A 17,230-nucleotide genomic window follows, 5' to 3' on the forward strand; every position below is an offset into this window, starting at 1 on the left:
CGTCAGGCCACCGATATTTTTTCGGCCAATTTCAGCGAAAAGTATGTGTCAGGACACATAGGCTTACAGCTTCGCAGGATAACTAACAGCAAGCAGCATACTTGGAGAATATCCCGGACGAACGTCATTCCGTACGGACGTACAGGGTACATAACAGAATAGTAAAAAAGTTGATTAAATAGCGCGCGTAGAAGTTGTTTTATTAGTCCCCAACTATTTGAGTCTACTGTGTTATACGTCGTGTTGCCGAAAACGGCTTTGTCTACCCCAAGGCTGTAAACCAAAATAGAAACATTTAGCGTTCGTAAAAATAATCTCGCGTGACTTGCTATGTTTACTTTCTGGTCATTTTTCGTTTTCTTTCCTTTCATTATTTTTTTGCTGCAGTTTTCTCATGTCAGAATGTTTCACACTGTCACGTGTTGATTTTTCTTCATTTTACGTGTTGATTTTTCTTCCCAATAAACTTCCAATCGCTAGTCAGCAATTTATGGTGTATTTTTTCCTGTCCGTCGTCGTTCGTTTCACTGTTTTATGTTGAAAGCCATGTAGAGCTAACTAGTCCAACGTTGGACGTTTCTGCCATCTGAAGTGATTTGGTTACGGCTTCTGTGAAGCATACCTGAAGTAGGCAGTGTGAGGTAACTTCTAAACAGGAAGAAAACCATGTAGCACGTATCTTCGGCAAGAGCAATCCTTACAACATTCTTGGAACTCAGAAGTTGAACACTTGTCTCCACGGACCGTAAAGCATATATATGTTAAACGAAACCTTCTACCTTTAACAACGGTGAAATAAAATTACGGCAGAAGCCGTCTCCCTATGATTGTTGATGACGGTAATGCAATTACATTCCAGCAACGTAGCGACATCCCCTAGTCCAGAATACACCCTTATATAGAATTTGCAATGGTCACCCAGACAATTCTATTGTTTAGCTATATGCAACATACACAGGCTACAGCATCGGTCTACTTTGCTATGACACTCCCTTGCCAAGGTCAGCCATGAGCATCACGGCATGAGGACGTCACGTTGACGCAGTGATGACGATGGAATTAAGAAGTGACATCGATGGGATGAGAAAGGCGGGATAAAGACGACGACATGGCGACAATCAGTTGACGATTATGATATAATGATCATACGCAACGACAGAGTCACGACCATGGCGTGATGACAATGAGGCGCCGAAGATGTTAGCCTGGCTGTTCGCTTGACATGCTAATGCGGGTGCTGGATGATCATTATGTTAACACTTAACACACACACACACATCCAACCATATTTATTTATTTATTTATTTATTTCAAAATACTGCAGGCCAATGTGGTGGCCCAAGCAGGTGTGGGTTACATCCAACATGAATGTACAAAAGAAGCACGTATCTTCGGCAAGTGTCGTTATGCGTGGACTACTCTTTCACAGACTCCTTGCGGAACGATTTGGGATTTGCGAGTATATATTGTAACGATATAGAGAATTCAGTTAAGGCTCGTGGCCTGCAAGAACGTCACCAGCGCTTAATGCGCAGGTGGTGCTCTGCCATGGGCCCAGAATGTGCCGCAGTTCTAAGCTCGAGTTCCGTTGCGGGTGTAGTGTCGTCTCTGAAAGCGGTCTCTCTGAAGCGTAGCTGCAGCAGTCGCATACAACATGTTCCAGCTGTTAGGGGTGTTACATTCGAAGTTCATTGGCGAGTCCATTAGTTGAATTTTGCAATTGAAGTAGGTCGTGTAGACCACGTTGAGTGTGATTCGACGTAAGCATATTTTGTCTTCTTTGTTGAGGCCTCGTGGGAAGTAAAATCAGACGATGGATCACTTTTGTACAAGGATCCGCACTGATGTCGTGTATTCGTCCATAGGGACTGCTGTAAACGCCAAGTGTGTGCAGATACCAGTATGGGATGATGAACTTTCGTTTCGGGACAGACAGGCCCAGTCCCTCTGCCGTCACACGTACGGGCCAGTGTCGCGAGGTGTTTTTGCCAGAAATGTTTCTGAACCATTTCTCTTGAAGTGACGTGTCCAGCTTTGGCAGCATGGTCAGCCGGGAATTTGCCTCCTATTCCGCAGAGGGCTGATGACCACTGCAGCACAACGCTCTGATGCAGTTCGCTAATTATGATTGAGTGAAGACAGCATACTTGCGACAGAATTGATTACATAGAAAGAATAACACCGATAGATTGATGAAAGTGGTAGGACGGCGACAACATGATGACAATGGGATTTCGTTTCTGAAGTAATACCGATTATATTAGGATGACGGCATGATGACGGCATGACAACAACCAGATGGCGAAGCTGGATTGACGACGATGGAACGATAACGACGGGACGACCACGATGGTCTGACAATGGATGCTGAACGAAAACTGTATGACGTCGACGCAAAGACGACGGTGGTATAAGAAGGTTCTGAAAAAAATGCGTGACGGCGAGTGTGTGACGATGATGCCGTAACGACGACACTACCAGGAAGACTGTGTGAAGGCGACATCATCATGAGAGTAGCCAGAAAAAGCTGGAGTGACGACAACTTAGCATCCACGATGGCTTAAAACGGACAGCTGAGCCAGTTGAAATATACAGAGTTTATGCATTTCTATCGCTTTAATGAAATATGAAAAACTTAGACAAGAAGAAAGACCAAGAAAAAGAAGACCTGTTGACAATAAGAACCTATGACCGAAACATAGGGTATTTAAGGACGCGTGTATTGAATCTAGCCAAGGTATATCTATTTCATTTACAGGAATATATTGTCTACTACGAATTATCTCAAATCCAAAACGGCTTAAAACGGATGGCTCAGCTAGTTGAAATATAAGGATTTCATGGATTTCCAGTTTTTAATGAAATGAAAAATTGAGAAAAGAAGACAACTCAAGGAAAAGAAGCCCTGTTGAATATACGAACCAATGACGGAAACATAAGGATTATAAGTACGTTTATATTCAATCTAGTCCACGTATACCTATTCCATTTACAGCAGTATTTTGGCTACCACGAATTCTCGCAAATCCCAAATCGTTCCGCAAGGAGTCTGTGAAAGAGTAGTCCACGCATAACGACACTCTAGCTTACTGCGTTCGGTTACAACGAATGCAATAAAATGTGGAGTGGCAGGGCCTTCGCGAGCTGGAGCACGGCAGATAACTCCATGGCGGAAGACTGCACTGAGAAGACAACCACGACCACCAAATAGGGTTTCAATGAATGCCGGGACAGTCTCATATTTCCGGCAACGCAGCAGCAGATACAGAAGCGCAAGTAGGACATCGCAAAGATGACATGATTTCCCTCGCGCTAATAGAATTTACACTGCAGTGTAGTATAAAAGCTAGAACATTCAAAATACCCAGAAACACGTGATTAATTTCATCAACTTTCACGTACGCCTATCTTTTTTTGTATTGATCTGAATATAGATTTCAACATTCTGTTTCTTTTAGGTAGATACATAGAAACCGTTATCCATATGTTACGGCTGAACACCCTCTAAGCAAAATACTTGTTACGCAGAATTGGCTGTGCTGAAACTCCGCACTGTGTTTGTGACTTGGTTAAGGAAGACACATGACACCTTCTTGCATAAAATAGGCGCATCTTGACACGCCGAGATGCCGATTTTAAAAATTATGGGGTTTTACGTGCCAGAACCACTATTGCCGATTTCAATATTATTTTGTGGCATGAGGCCGTAGACCTTTAAGCTTGAAGAAATTATTGCGCTTGTTGCAAGCAAAATCCATGCAAAAGTGCGCTTTAATAGCACTGACAAAAATATTGAAAACAGTTGCATTTTCGCGCATTAATAACGCATGTAAATGAGTGTTATTTATACAAGCGTGTTTTGTTTGTACTGCCGCTGTGTACGACAGGTGAATTACTTTGGTTCGCACTGTTGCTTGAGTATGCCTATCTAATGTCGCTTTGTTACGTGATATTGTCCGTAGTCGTATTATATTTTGAGGATCTCTTTGGGATGCCCTGGTGTTTTGACTTTTACGCGATATCGCCCTTGTGCGTGCATTATCCGTTCTTCTGCTCTTTCCCATGTACAGTGCTCACGGAATGAAACGCGTCAATTTAGGGCTAAGTAATGCACATACTTTCGCTTCAACCGGCTGCAGTTCGTGTCACATCGACGTAGTTCTGGCGCGTACACTTACATCGGTGCCCTCGTCACCTTTGGTGACCAAATTTCTAGCGGCATGACATTGTGCTCTCGCGTACTTTGCACATATGTAGGGTTGTACTAAATGCTCCGCGTCCTATTTCAATCCGTGAGCACTGTACAAACCTGCGTGAGACGGTGCATTGAGCTACAAGTATAACTGTACCCCCCCCCCCCTCTTCAATACGCAAGGAGTAGCCGGAGCCATCTTTGTGGGCCAACATTTGCTATCACGCCAATCAAAAGAAAAAAGAAAGAAGAATCGTTTGCAGTCACCGAGGAAGTTCGAAAGGGAACCCGCTGCGATGACTGAGGAGTTACTGCGTTGCGCTCTGAGCACGACGTCGCCGGTTCGATTCACGGCCTCATTTCGATGGGGTTGGAATGCAAAAACAAAGGAAACGCTTGCATGCCATGCTTCGGTTGAACAATAAAGTGCAGCAGGTAGCCAAACTTAATTGATAGCTGAATCAGGGACGTTAAACCCTGCATACCTTTCTTTTAAAGGAAGCGGCCGGCTCAGTATACGCAGCAGTGCGGTGACAATGCCGCCATTAGTTGGTCTAATAAGCTGCCAACAATCTCTCTCGTTCTTTCGCAGCATTTTTGCATAAAAGTACAAAGGAAAAAGAATGACCCGAAAAATTATTCAGAAGCATTTTTCTACCCGGAAGTATTGAGTGAGAATGGAATATTTTAATGACACAAGCGGATTGTTAGACCTCGGACGACTTTCGTTCTGCTGCTGTAGCGGTTACTCTCAAAGCAGTTCCCTTTCTATTTTTCCACAATAGCTTCGAAATTCATGAAGGTTGCCTGAAATGAGCGTTAGTTTCTTAAACTGCATTTTTAGATCTAATACATATTCGTCTATGCACTGATTATTAATGTGCACAAAAACTTTATACGCTCATCTATTTTAGGCTGCCTTTGTGGCATGCCCGTCTGCAGTTTTGAAATAATGATCTCTATACATAAGTAAAGTAATCAAGCTTGCTAACAGGCCTTAAGAAGCTTGCTTAAAGTCGATATGGGATTCCTGAAAAACTAATGACGGTTCTGACCAACTAAGTGGGATGATTTCATTCTGGTTCCCTATAATATAGGTAGGCTTAATCAACAGGCGAATGAGGAAAGAATATATGACCGGCTTGAAATTATTTAGGCGCTTTATTCATAAGGCATACACAATATTTTATCCACAGAATGGTAACTATAGTAAAAATGACCTTTCTCTACTTCGAATATATGCTGTCGATATCACTCTCACACACTCTTTGTACGCAAAACTATGAGAACGCAGGGTCTCTTTCAACTTTAGAGGTTCAAGTGAGGATTTCTTTTCATTAACTTTATGATCTCTATACGCTACACTTAAAAGAAACTACAGACAGGCTGCTACAAATGGAACAAAGCCCTGCTTTGAAGATCAGTGGGCCCATGTCCCTCGTTTCTGTATGTGAATGCTAAACAAATTTCGCTTTCGGCTGCAATATAGAGGGCGTACAGTCGTGTGTAGTGTTTTCTTTTTTTTTTTGCAATTGACATTTTCCCCTTTTCACAGGGCAGCAAACACTTACATGTCAACGTTTTTAGCGTTCCAGAATAGCTTCGCTTTTGTGTTTCATCCATCGTTATTGTTCCCTCCCTCATTTATGTGGCCGAAAGGTAGTGTTTCTCTTGCTTTTTTTTCAGTTTTATTTTTCAAAGCTTTCACGCTGACAGAGAATCAGTAGAAACGGCTCGGTTTATGTACGGTTCACTTAGCTGAGAAACAACGTTGCAAGCGACTTTGAGAACCTGCTTACACCTTTCCTGCTATGTTTCTAGTGCTTTCCTCGTTCCGGCAGGCTGCCTTTCTCAATTGACCTTCCTGCTTTTCATTAAGTTCCACCTCACCGGTGTTTTACTAGAGAACAGTGCAAATGCACAAGAAGATAATTACTACCATTCATTCTAAAACATTCTTCCTATATTAAGCTGTTTGCAGCCCCCTTGTCGCCTAGCGCAGCACTCTAAGTGTCAATCAGTCTGATTGCACAGTTCAAGAAAAGTGTACTTCGGTAGTTCAAGATGGCCAGCCAAGTATCTTGTCAAAGTGAAGAGCCAAACGTTCTAAGAGATGCTGGCAACTGCAAAACAATCCCATGGCAATTTGTATCGTAGCGCGCAATTGCAACATTGTCTGTGTTTACGTACAGCAACGAAAACAGAAATATCTAGTCCGTAGCCGACCTTGATCAGCTTAATAAAAAAGAAAACTTCGAATAAAACATCAAACTTGCCGCGAAACCTCACCAGCAGTGGCGTGGCACTGCTGAGAAAAATGTCATAGCTTGAATTCCCAGCAGCGACGGCCACATTTTTCGTGCAAACGAAGTGCAACAACGCTAGAATACTTTAGTTATATAGGTGCACGTCACACAGAAGCCCAGGTTGCCCAATATAATCCGGAGCATTTCGTATCCTGTCGTAGTGCGTTTGCTTCTTTGGAAGCTTCGCACTATAACTAATTTTCAAATAAGCACATAAAAATGCTTTGGAACAGACAGCCTTGAAATACCAATAGCAGAAATCAAACGAACACTTGACGCTTTTTATGAAAGAAGGGTACGGCAAATCTCGTCGCACGATGACTGTCGACAGTACCGCGAATAGCAAACCAACTATGTAGCGACAGACCATATTCCTGAAGTAACGTTTATTTAGCATGGGCACTGGTAGTCCTGAGACTTTTCTTGCATTGGCTGTGTGCTACGTACACCGATATGAGCTCACTTTACTGTGCTGCTCGCTTGGCAAGGTTGCTCGTGATCATAGAGGCATGACGATTGCTCTTTGATACGAAGCAGTGACGATGGAATGGCGAATACGGAATTATTTCGCTGGAACGACAAATTCGTGTAACTACGACGGCACGAAGACAACGAGATGACGATGACCGTATTAAGACGATGGCATTGCGGCGATGGAATAACGACAACTGAATGAAGGAACGGGAATGACGACGGTAGTACGACGAAGGCAGCATGACGGCAATGGTATGACAACAAAGGCATGATAACGTCTTCGTGACGATGGCGCAATAACGACGATGGCATGACCGCGATGGCATAATCACGATTGAATGACAACATGGTTGCATTACAATGACGAAGAAAGATTGACATCCATTGAATGGCAGAGGTTGTATGACCAGGGCGGATAACTACAATGAGATAACGTGAGAGAAGTACTGACAATCATAAAACGGCAGTGGTGCGATGAGTGTGTGAGCACCATGGCGTGATGATGCCGGCATGAAAAAGGTCGGATGGCAAAAGCTGGAATGGCGACCACGACGGCATCAGGACACTCAACACATACCTAGTGGCGCAAGCTGTTAGACAACCTGGAACACCGAGTCCGTGTAGAAGGTGTCACGACGACGACATAACAGGAGTAAGATGTCACTACGCTGGAATGAGGACAATGGAAAGCCCACGACGGCCTCACAGCAGAAGCACATACGTAGTGGCCCGAGCAGGTAGCCAACTTGGGCCACTAGGTCGGCTTTAGAGGAAGGACAGACAGACAGCCAAACAGACAGACAAACAAACAAACATACAGACAGACAGACAGACAGACAGACAGACGGACGGACGGACGGACATACAGACGGACGGACATACAGACAGACAGACGGACGGACGGACGGACATACAGACAGACAGACAGACAGACAGACAGACAGACAGACAGACAGACAGACAGACAGACAGACAGACAGACAGACAGACAGACAGACAGACAGACGGACGGACGAACGGACATACAGACAGACAGACAGACAGACGGATGGACGGACATACAGACAGACGGACGGACATACAGACAGACAGACAGACGGACGGACATACAGACAGACAGACAGACGGACGGACATACAGACAGACAGACAGACAGACAGACGGACGGACATACAGACAGACAGACAGACAGACAGACAGACAGACAGACAGACAGACAGACAGACAGACAGACAGACAGACAGAGAGACAGACAGACAAACAGACTCGCGACTGGCCACTCGAGGCACTTTGCGTGTATTCGCAGGCTACTTTCACGCTGGGAAAAATATATTTATGTGGCATGTATTGAGGAATAGGGAGCTTTATAGAAAGTTTTTTATATCCCTCTACAATTTTCTCCTTGAAACTTTTGATCTTATTTGAGAGGTTTCTTAATTAATTAAGTCTAATTATATAATTAGGCGTGATGAAAAAATAGCTTGAGTATCTCCAAGCAACGGCAAGCAACATTAACTTTTCTCTGCCCATCTACGCGGCATTTGAATATTTTTAATCTCTGGGTAAAGTTAGCTGGGACACGCTGTGTAACCGCTGTGGCTCCACAATAGCATTGTAAATTAGGCATTTATTCTCTTATTCTCGCTTGCTCTATTACAGTTGCTGCTTAGAAGAACTAAGGTCTCTGCACGCGTGAACAATATAATGAGGAGACTAAGTCGATGGGAAAATATTTTGTTCCTGCTGGAAGTACTCCACGTTTCTCGTATTGCGAATATATTGCTAAAGGGAGCAAGACAGCAAATAAAACGGGCACCTGTAGGGAAGAAAGAGCTTTGACGAGTTATAACCATAATTTACTAAACCGTAAGATGTCCACCAGAAACTTACATGACAAACACTAAATGCCAACAGCTAAGCAAAAGAAAACCGCCAACTAACGTAAATAGAGTGCTTAAACAGCAGCGTCAATGCACCAGTACCCTGTGGCAGCGAGATTGGGTGACAGAGCGCCGCACCCTCAGCACGTTACTGTGGATAGGCGGTCGGCGGCGTGCATTGAAAGGTACATTGAGGCGCTTCTCTGAAGCGGTAGCCATTTCAGCCGATTGTATGGCAATACAACGCGCTGACTTCTGTGAAATGATACTAGTTGCCCTCAGGTGCTGCATTATTGCGCGAGACGCGGAGAAGCTTCCTGTCTTGCGTGAAAACAGTGCGGACTGACATTCGAAGGGGTGACCGCATTAAGCCACATCACCTGCTTCGGCACTTTTGGGGGCTTTTTGTATGTGTGCCATTTGAATTCGCATGCCTGCTCCGTTGGCATTACTGTTACGCTACACGTCTAATGGAACAATTTCTGCTAATAGTGCACTGTTTATGCTTAGAGCCCCCAAATGTGCAAATTGTTAATGCGTGCTCTACTTAACTATTTCAACCGTATCGCCTCCCCTCCCCCCCTCCCCCCTTCGGTCTTTGACAACCAAAAAAGTTACTAGATTCAGCAACAGCAGTGTTACTGATAGTGACAGAGCGTTAGAATGATCGGCATATGGCTTCTTACATCGTTAGTTTTATCCCAGTAAAAGCAAAAACATTGCGCTTGGGCAAGACTGTTATTCGAAAAAAAATTATATTATGTGATAAATTACTCTGATCTTTTTTAAGCATATAAGCAACCTTATATTCCTCCAGGCTAACATCGTAACACTAAAGAGCTTATAGCAATAACCACCGGCAAGTTATTGCTATGACCTCTTGCGTCCCTAGTGAGTTTATGTATAGTACTCAATATCCTCGTTTTTTTTTTTTTTGTAACAGAAAATGCAGCAAAGTGCGACAGCGCACTTGTGAGGCAAAATCATTTTTTCGTACCAGATCGGAGCCCCATACTAAAAGTACACGTCAGGCACAGGTACGGCTGGTTACATAACCACTAAGCGACATTAAGGCAATCATACGTCCAAGATCAATTGTACACAGCGATATAATATTAGTGAATAAAATGCCGCCTTTTTTTTGCGGCTGACTTGCCTTCGCATCATTCCGTAATGGGGTTCTAGAATTATTGCGGAATGACGAATATATCACAAGAATAAGTCGCTAAAGCACTACCGCTCATGCACGGCTGCAATCACTTCATTCGTTTGAATGATGCAAAATGTTTTCCCTGTAGTGCTTTGAACAAAAAGGACGACGATAATATAGCGCGACGATAATAGTGCAACGATAATATAGTGCGATAATAATAGCGCGACGATAATATATTGTGCGCTCGACATCTGTAGTCACTTTTGCAGTGATCGCCACCAATATTATTCTAGCTATCTGGTGGCGCCAACTGCGGTTTTTACTCTATTCTGGCGCACATATAAGCGTCGCTTGCTGTTGCGACCAAAGAGTGTACGGCCGCGTCTCCGGTCAGAGCATGGCCTCCTGGCCGCACTCGATACGCGGTGTTGGTACCGCCTCAACGTTGAAGTCTCAACAGTCGACAGCTTTATCTATAAAAGCGCAAATAATAGAGTACAAGGCCAAATGCTTCTACATTGATGCATGCCAGCATGTATTTTTGTTCCGGAATGACGGAACGAGCAATCTTTAGAGAATATGAAGGTCTTACGCACACATGTGAACACGTAGTGGGCAGCAGATGACATGATGTGCCATCCACACTGCGCCGTGTTCTGCCATTGTCCGCAGGCGGCGACTCTGATTGTTCTCGCAGCCAATACTCGGCAGTTATTAAAATCGCAAAGGTTGAAGGAATTCAGTATTGAGAGAGATCACGCGGATCCCATGCGGCAATATCTCTGTGGTGGCATTAGCAGGCGCGGAATGTCCAGAAAGAACAGCCAGAGATCATCCCGGCTGCACACACACCTTTACATAGTGTTTTTCGGCAGTTGTAATACACTGTGGCGATACATTGCTTCAGTGCTAATCACAGAAACGTCGACATTCATCATGAGATGGGATCTTCCGGAATTTTTGCCTGCGTAGTCACCTACCTGTATAGCACACTACTTTTTGTTTTCCAGCGAACTTCGGTCACTGGTGAAGTCAGCGGTCTCTAACTCACATGCGGGACTGGGACGCTTATATGCACAGAGCTTCTTGCGGGCTCCACTGTGGCATGTGGGCGGGAGGGGGGCTAACCAAGAAAATGTGGTTAAGACGACAGCAAGCCTAGTAACGCAGTACGAAGCACCGTCAAGAAAGCTGCAAAAAAAGTGACGTTTTATTCTCACGGATCGACACTTTCCTGCCTTCATAAGCACTGTATTGATGCCTGACAGCGCTTCACTGCGACAAGGGTGGAATGTCCACCTCTAAATGATGATGTACCTGCGCGGTCGTAATGACGAACCGGATATGTGCGGGGGTCATTCTTGAGCGCAGCAACAACTTCTTCTCGTTCATCAAGGAAAATAGCTGCTCATACAAACCCGTGTTCCGAAACATGGTGTAGCTTTCTCACGCAATACAGGAAGAGTGCTAATTAAAAAATGTGCTACTCAAGGAACTTATTGAATTCTCGTGCACCCACGTCTCCAAACTTGTGACTTGGCGTCGGGTTCGCCTGCAGAAATCAGTTCACTCTGCTATTCGGAAGCCAGTTACTTGCACCAAGAATAGCAGCGAGAGAAGCTCCAACTCCTGGAGAATCTGGTCATGTCTTGAAGTCAGTTTTCAAATTCTTTTTGACGATCGTTGAGCAGCGAACAAAAGGTCTCCCAACAGCACTTGTCTCAATTTCGCAGCAACTACATGGCCAGACGACGATCGCGCGTGCACTGACTTACCTTAAGGTCTCAAGACTGCATGTTTGCGTTGAATTCCAGGATGTTGTGAAGTATTGCATTGATGACCTCGTTCCTTCTTTGAAATGAATTGTTAGAAGCCCATTAAGGTACCCAGTAATGTTGAACAAAAGTGCAAGGGTACTCACTCTTACAATTTGCCTCCGACAGCTAGGCGACTTCTTTAGCCTTGGCTTATGTTAATTAGTAAATCGCACTCATTAACTCAAAGCAATCCTTAAGCACTTTTGCTCGAATCAGCCATCGCACTTCAGCGGGTTATGCGATGCATTATATGTTTATTGTCAGCTTGGCTCACTGCGTAGATGCCGCTCAGCGTGTGGCGCTTTCCAATGAATCTCTTTGATGTCAACACGGGTGACTACGTGCCACTTATTATTCACCGCTTTTCTATGACAAGCAACAATCTTCTAAAATGTCTTTCCTGCATGGGCGGAATCGAATCCCCGTCATGTTTGTTCAGACCGACTTGTCTGAATGCATAGTCACACAAACACCACGCGTGGACTTAGCCGGGGCATTGGGGAATGACGCAGCGTGTCCAGAGGGAAGCGAGCCAGAGGAGCACGACTTCATACAAGCCTCATACAAAACGCAACGCTGAGGCAGAAAATACGGTGTATCGCTACACTGGTTTAATGCTACTTGCATTAACGTCGACATTCATCGTCAGATGGGATTTGTCCACGTTTAGGGTGCGAACTATACAAGGGGAAAATTGTCACACCCACAGAAAACAGCCGCCAATGCAAACAAGGCCGGAGGGCTTTTCCTACATGCACAAAGTGGCTTACAACCTGCAAAATTTGCCAACAGGTACAAGGTACCTATGGTTTTTGTTGTTGTTCTTTTGGATGCACGGAATCTGCTTGCCTTCTGCCCAGGCATTTCACTTCCGCAGAAGCTATCCCCGTGTGGAAAAAAATAAAGCAGATGTCATGTGTAGCCCGCGTGGCCGGCGTGCTGTACAAAATTCTTCTTACTTACAGAAAGGAATATATCGGCCAGACGGCCGCTGCGTAAAATATAGTGCAAAGAAACACGAGCTTTCTGTCAAGAATACCATTACTGCGGATTTGTGTCTGCACTGTGCCTCGTGCGTCTTTGAGCGAAGTCTTCCCAACGTCTGCGTACTCCGCATAAGCAAAGGTGCCTTTGCACGGCAATTAATGAAGGCAAGCTATATAACCAATAAACGCGATATTTATAACAGCGATACATATGTGGCTCTGCGCAGTACTGAAAGCCAGTTCTTTGACGATGTGTCATTATAGGCATGTTCGTTTTTTTTTTTGCACTTTGATATCCGATGCCCGATTGCTATTCGCCAATGTACCTTGCTCAACGCCTGGCTCCTTCCATATAACAATTAATCCGTCTGCTTTGTATAAACTATTTGCCGGTGGAGACAATTGTTTGTGCTTTTCGATTTTTACCCTTACATTTTGTGCCGCTAACGTCGATACAAGCATGGACAAACTAGTCCAGCAACAAGTAGCTACATGTGAGCTGGGTTCTGCCGAAATGTCTTGTTCTCATTTTTTTCGTTCTTTTGTTTCCTTAAAGCGCATGTGCACATGCGCCTTCTGCGCGTTGCCCAGTTGTCCTTCCACAATTCTGGGTTTACTTGTCGAGTTTTAGCTAATAGGCTTATATTAGTTTCATTTTCTCTAGCCAAATTATGCCTTGTTGTCATTGCAATTAACATTCTTATGGTACTTCAAGCACTTGCCGCTGTGCGAGTAACTGTGTCCCTAATAGATTTTCCCTCCAATTTACATGGGGCACTGGGTACTCTATGGCCAATTGTGTACACCGCCGTGCTCAGAATAATGTGTTCCCCAAAACCGACTGTCAAATCAATTTCGGTCACTGGTTATGCACCACTTGGTATCTGCCGTCTTCAGTGAACCTCTTTCATGCCTGCTTGTGTCAATGGGCATGTGCTGTTCTACAGCCAACCTCTTTGGCAGCAACTTGGGTTACTGGGTCTGCAGCATGTGTCGTCTTCAGTGAACCTCCTTACATTTTTTTGGGTCACTCAGCACGTTTTACAGTGTATGTTCCCTTTGTGAATGAAAAAAAAGAAGTTCCTTAATACTTCTCCGCTGTTTGACGAAATCGGATCCGCGTTATACGTTCAGAAATTCTTGTCAGAGTTTTTACTCGCACATGCGCCATGCACGGAATTTGCGCCAGTGGCACTGCATGGCGGAGCGTGTCCACAAGAAAGCGTGAAAGAGGTCCTGAATGTAAACTTACAGAGCAAGAGCCTAAGACAGACCACAAAAGGAAGGTACGACACACACTGGCGCTGTGCCAGTGTGTGTCGTATCTTCCTTTTGTGGTCTGTGTTGGGTGTTTGCGCTGTAAGTTTAAATTCAGAATTATGTACCAACTAGGCCCAAGTCAAGTTTTAGTGAAAAAGGTGCCTACCTGCAGTATGTCTTACGCGTACATGACGCATTTGGGCACTGACAATAGGCTGTGCACTTCTTTGATTTATTGCGAATAGCCATTCTAAGCTATTGCTCAAACTGCTATATTCGCCGACTGCTAAAACATTCGCAGCAGGGCACATGATGCAGCGTTTCACTCATCGTTTACAGTCGCTGCCTCGCATGCCGTTAACATGCATTCCAATAACTTATATTATTTTCTATCCAGCCCAAAATATAGCCCCGATGAAAAAAAAAAGCGAAATCGTTGAAAAAATTCTAGGTTTCGCCAACATTTTTTGTTTCTGTTCTTGTTTTTGGGTCATTCGGCTCTTTTGTATTCCACGGTTTCCATTTCTAGAATAAGGGACCTGGCATGTATAATTTGAAATGGACGCGTCTACAAAAATTATCAATAAATACGAGTGGTTTTGTATGTTTGTTGCCTCTAGTACACTGTGTTGATTTCGTTTCTGTTTCCTTCTTTCTTTCTCTTTTTTAAAGTTTTCACGTCCATCAACAAGCGGCTCTTAGTGAAGTTTCTTTCTACGTGCTACTTTACGGTGAACCCGCCGTGGTTGCTCAGTGGCTATGGTGTTGGGCTGCTGAGCACGAGGTCGCAGGATTGAATCCCGGCCATGGCGGCCGCATTTCGATGGGGGCGAAATGCGAAAACACCCGTGTACTTAGATTTAGGTGCACGTTAAAGATCCCCAGGTGGTCGAAATTTCCGGAGCCCTCCACTACGGCGTGCCTCATAATCAGAAAGTGGTTTTGGCACGTAAAACCACATAATTTAATTTCCACTTTACGGTGACAACAGCATACACAATGTGAAACATTAGAGGCCAATGCTCGTTCCTGCAGGTTCTAATGTTCTTTGTCGCGCAGTTCATCAATCGTCTGCGTCTGCATCTCTACGTTCGAAAGGTTAACATTCGTTATATTTAACTTATGTTTCTTTGTTTTCTTCTTTTGAAAGAACAGGCGGTGCCACGTGCTAGGAAACGTGAGGATGTTCTTGGTGCAGTGCTGTTGCAAAAAGAAGCCACCGCGGCGAACCACTTCCAAAATGATAGCTACCGGCGACTAAGATACCAATTTCATAACTCCACATCCTGCATGAGAAATTGCGGTCGCGGGATAGTAATTTAGCTCTGCTCTTCTTTGCTTATCAAAACAGCATTAAACGTTCGTTGCTTTTGTCTCTAAATAATGGAGTATGAAACGATACATGAGTGATGGATGAGCTTGCGATTAGTTTAGGGTGTGGTTTTATGATTTTATTTTATTCACACCCTGCGTTCTCTTGCAAAGTTTTAATGAAACACGCTTTTGTTAAGTGATTGTCGTTGTTGTTTATTCAAGAATGATTACGTAATGCCTGTGGAGCAGTGTTCAAGACATACATATTTTTCCTAGGAAAGATTACAGGGGGAATTTTTCGGGGCTGATGATTATAGCGGACGAGAAAATGATGTGTCACTATGGGGGTAACAGAATTGAAGTTGCGAGTAAACGTTAGAAGACCAATGGGGCCAAGAATTCCTTGTTTTTTCGCAGCCTTTGCTTAGCGGTTCACAATCAAATGGTATGGCTTGCGTAAACGTGTTTGAGCAATGTAATATATGAGATGAAACAACTTAATATTGCTGAGTTATCCTAAGCGAAATTTAATTTTTTTTTCTGTGTGCATTACAGGGTTTCAAAACTTTTGCTTGTTACTATCCCTCGTGATGTTGCAGTGGCTTCGGCGTTGTGCTGCTAAGCCCTAGGGAGCTCACTCAAATACCAGTCACGACAGCCAGAAGTTTGATGCGGGCAAAATGCAACAAATAGGGCTAACGTGCGATTTGCTGGCTCCCGGGCTTCTTCTTGTGCAATTGACGCTCTTCAGCTTTCCGCTCCTGGCTGCCCACGAGCTGCAGAAGGACGAAGTCGGTTGTTAGTTTCTCTCGGCGGTGACGGTTTTGGCGACTCGCTCGGGCTGTCAAAACTGCCAGTACAGTTTCGGTCTGGCAGCCCTCTAGAAATTTGGCAGCCCTCTCTGGCAGCCCTCTCGATGGCGTGCAGCGCGGTCGCTTTGTCACCCTTCGGAATCATTCACACTGGCTCTTGGCAGAGCTCGTGCGAGCGACGGCGGTGGGTGACCAAGGGGCCCCTGACGGCCACCAATGTTCACACCTGCGGTGGTGACCTTCCCACTACGACTCCGAAATGTGCGACTGATGCCATTCACGTCCTTAACGTCTCCTCGTACCGCTGCACGCAACGTAAAATAAAGACCAGCGTACACGTACGTCCTGTTCCTGCGAATGCGATTGGTTCAGAAGCTTTAGGACTGCAGTCGCGCGACTGAAACATTTCGCCCAAAAGAATCGCTTTTCGACAAAAGTGACCACTTGTTTGCGACTATTTCGAGTGATAAATTCGCGAGAAACTTGGTCGAACGACCTTCGTGAGTCGCGAGGGTGAATGAGGCTTACCTTGCTTAACCAACTTGATTCTTACACTGTTTGTATTGATAACTCCTGGCGTTATCGTAGGCCTTGCGAGATATTGCGATACGAGAGGCGGTTAACACTTGAAGTTGCTAGCGTTCGTGTCCATTTCTTTTTTTGCATCTGTGAAGCTACTTTTCATGTGCAGCACTTGGCACACTCAAGCCTGCCATCTCTGGCAAGTTATAGACGCTCATTGTAACACGTTGTGGCGCCTTTTGAATTTCACTTTCTCTTCTCACATTTCTTGTTTGTGCCGTGGTGCCTTCTTCTTTTGTTTATATAGGGCGGTAGTGGCCGCGGCTAGCCAGCGTTAGCTCCGTCCAATGTGTTTTCACTCGTGCACTACTTATAAAAAAAGTATCACGCGCGAGGTCTCGCTTTCCGCGACCATGGAGAACTCCGCCGCCGGCCCGCAGTGGTGGAGAACAGAGATCAACTGACCACATACAATGAAACTACGCATCACTTTTATCTCGGCAGGAGAGACTTT

This window comes from Dermacentor andersoni, chromosome 6 (assembly GCF_023375885.2).
Source record: "Dermacentor andersoni chromosome 6, qqDerAnde1_hic_scaffold, whole genome shotgun sequence".
Lineage (NCBI taxonomy): Eukaryota > Metazoa > Arthropoda > Arachnida > Ixodida > Ixodidae > Dermacentor > Dermacentor andersoni.